Source organism: Enhydra lutris, unplaced genomic scaffold (genome assembly GCF_002288905.1).
Source record: "Enhydra lutris kenyoni isolate GAN:26980312 unplaced genomic scaffold, ASM228890v2 scaffoldscaffold535, whole genome shotgun sequence".
In the NCBI taxonomy this organism is placed as follows: Eukaryota; Metazoa; Chordata; class Mammalia; order Carnivora; family Mustelidae; genus Enhydra; species Enhydra lutris.
Window position 1 is genome coordinate 7624 of NW_019154619.1, and position 3513 is coordinate 11136.

At 44.9% G+C, this 3513-nt stretch overlaps 1 pseudogene; it reads left to right on the top strand.

Moving 5' to 3' along the window:
* LOC111140328 overlaps nt 1-2450 on the top strand; it is a 3344-nt pseudogene extending 894 nt beyond the window's left edge.
* The last annotated feature ends 1063 nt before the right edge of the window (nt 2451-3513 follow it).

Genomic DNA, 3513 nt, shown 5'->3' on the forward strand with positions numbered 1-3513 from the left:
CTTGCTCGTGTCTATTTATCTATTTAAATATTTATTTATGTAAATATTTATAAGATTCAGTTTTCATATAACATGATGTGCACCTTTACATCGCAGAATATAATAAAATATATATATAATATGTAATCAGTATATCATTTTTTTTATGGAACTTTAAGTACAAAAAGGTTTTCAAAGAGGCACACCAGGTCTGATTTTGTAACTCCATTGGAAATTGGACAGCAGAATGCATTTACCATCATACTGCATTAACACTGGAAATAACAACTGACTTTCTCTAAGACAACTTGCACGTTGACCTTAGTCTATAGGACATAATAAATACAGATCCTGATGTCTACATATTTGTTGTAGGGTTGCTCTAGGGATGGAATCTATAAACAATCCTCCTACCTAGTGTTCTAATGAAGAAGGAAAGGAAGTGTGACTCTCTCACCTGCTGCTAGAACAGAGGGATTGAAGCACACAGGAAGTGCACACAGAAAAGCTGTACACCCCTCGACAGGTCCCTGGCAGACATGGAGGCATGTATGTCCAGTGTTAGGGGCAGGAGAGCTGGCATTTGACAAGAAACGCCATGGTTGAGGGCCACATCTAGCAGGCAAAGCCAGAAACAGAGGTGGTCATGCAGGCACACCGTGTCATGTGAGAAACAGACATAAACTTGAATCTAAGGATCTTCAATCATTGAAGGGAGGGGAGTGAAAGCCACAACGGAGACGGTGGCCTCTTGGCCATACAGCACAGGGATAAGAGAGGATGTTGGTGAGTGTCTTTAAGGAAGTAAATGTGCTTCGAAGACCATCAGTGGATTCCTGGAAGATATGGATTGAAACTGCCTGCGATGTCAGAAACAGAGATGCCTTTGCTGACCTTCCTGAGAGTCGGTTTGGTGGAATGCATAAGCAGAGGCCACCCTGGAGCGGGTGGGAGCATGAATAAGAGAAGTCAGTGTGTCTGACTTGGAGAAGAATATTGCATGGTCTGGGAATAATGGGGTTCGTTATTCTGGGTATAGTTTGCCCTTTTATGTCATTTCTTTTTCCCCGAGTGATTTCATGGATTTGATGTTCTGCAAATCATGTTAATGTGTTTAATGTTGTATTTATTTTGCATCATGAATGAACTACCGACAGTTGTTTATCTTGTCTTGGTTCTTACTTCCTTGAACATCAGCGAGCTGCTCTGCTTTAAGAATTCACTTGGCAGGGGGCGCCTGGGTGGCTCAGTGGGTTAAAGCCTCTGCCTTTGGCTCAGGTCAGGATCCCAGGGTCCTGGGATCGAGCCCCGCGTCGGGCTCTCTGCTTGGCGGGGAGCCTGCATCCACTCCTCTCTCTGCCTGCCTCTCTGCCTAATTGTGATCTGTCTGTCAAATAAATAAATAAATAAAATCTTAAAAAAAAAAAAGAATTCACTTGGCAGGAATGGATAACTCATTCAATCCTTCATCAAATTATCTATGACTACGGATAAGATCATGTTTCCTGGAATTATTTAACATCATTAATTAGGTTCCTTAACCCCTCCGTGTGACCCTGTTTACTAAAGCAGCATAATACCCCATTGCTTTTTCTAGAGAGTTTGATGTGGTAAGCATTCTTTGTTGCTCGCTGCTAGTATTTCCCCATGTTCGGAATACCACAATGTTTGGTGGATATCTACATCACGAGATTGTCATGCACATAAGGTCTGACAGACTTTCTTCAAAAATGAGGGTGAGAAGCTGGTTCAGACATTATCTCTTCTAATATTTAGAGCAATGAAAAATCTTTGGTCAAATCAGCTGAAAATACACGGATCATGGAAATCCATAGAGCAATAGTGAGCTGTGTGTAATTTAGGAGTACGAACAAATTTAACAGTTATGACAGAATAGCGTGTATATTCACTGAACTCATGCGCTGAAAGGCACCTAGCAGTGCATCCTCTGTAGGGAATGGCATAAATATGGTAGCAATTGTCTTATCTTAATTCTGACAGCTATATATGAGAATATTGTTTGTCTCCTCCTACAAAATTCTTGGGAACAGTGTGGCCTACACTTCAGTAGCTGACTTGCAAAGGAGGCAGCCTCCCAAACTGGAATTCTCTTGTGAATTCTAGGAAAGCCTGACCCATTCATCTGCCATTGCCAAGAAGGGTTTTTATTTATCACCAGTGATGAGACGGTGGCTTCTACGAATCTGAGAGTCGAGAATAAATATCTAGTTGGAAGCGCAGAAGAACATGCTATTTCCTTAACCTTCTGGCACCCACCCTGCCCTCTACCCTCCCTCAACGCTCATTCCAGAACACATTTCCGTGTCCTAACAGTTTCCTTCCTCGACAAGGCAGAAGTCCCCACAGCCCCCTTAGCATTCACTCTCTTGACCTCTCAGCCTGTTCACACAACAGCCTCTGTTCTGCTGTCATCTCAGCTTAAAGGTTTTCTGAAGGAGCCACAGAAGAAAGCAAGTAGAAGACAAAAATGCAATGAAATCTCTAGGTTTTGCAGAACCACCTGCTAGAGAAGCTTTGCTCAGATTTCCATCCAATGTGATGGAACAGCAGCTGTGGCTCAAGGGAAACAGAAAGCAGGATCAGGTTGAAGGGTGACCTAGTGAAGCTCCTCTCTGGGAAGACCACCTCCTGGTGGCCAAATGCGACAAGGGTGGTGACCAAAATGGGACCTCTTCTGAGAATGTCCCTTCCAGCTGCATAAAGCCTACTTGTGGACATCCAGAGATTCTAATGCTGTCATAAACCCATTTCTTTACTCTGTCTATAACAAAGCGTAAGTCTTGTCCTGAAAATCCCTATAGCCATAGTCGGTTTCAATCCCAATGTTCTTGATTATTAAATACTGGAAAGTGTTGGAGAACCAAGCAGCAAAGGCCAAATGCAGGGGCGAGGGGAGTGAGCACCCCTGCCAACATTTTTTTAAAGATTTTATTTCTTTATTTGAGAGAGGCAGAGAGGCAGAGCATGAGAGGGGGGAAGGTCGGATGGAGCAGTACACTCCCCACTGAGCAGGTAGCCCAATGTGGGACTCGATCCTAGGACCATGAGATGATGACCTGAGCTCAAGGCAGATGCTTAAAGGACTGAGTCAGCCAGGCACCCCGACCCCCGCCAACTTTCCATCCCCAGGCATTTCTATTCAGCCTGCCAGGGGATGTAGAGGTGGCAGGGCTCAGGGCTGGGTGCCCAGGGACAGGCTGGGAGACATCACCCTGCATTATTGACCACAAGCAGCCAAGGTTTGGTAGTGTCAGGAGCCAGAGTGTGCACTTGCCCTCCCTCCACCCTCCTGTCAGCTGATTGCTGTGCTGTGGAGCTCAAGGCCCCCAGAAATCTGGTCCCACACAGAAACAAGCTAATTCCAGGGCCCCTGCACAAAGAATCCCGGAGCTCAACTGTGCCTGTGTTGGAGCACTCCCTAAGTTCTCATTACACCAGGGGTAGGACACTCCTTTGCTCAGAAAACCACAGCTGACGTCTGGAAACATGGAAGTGTTGAAAGTCAGCAGGAGT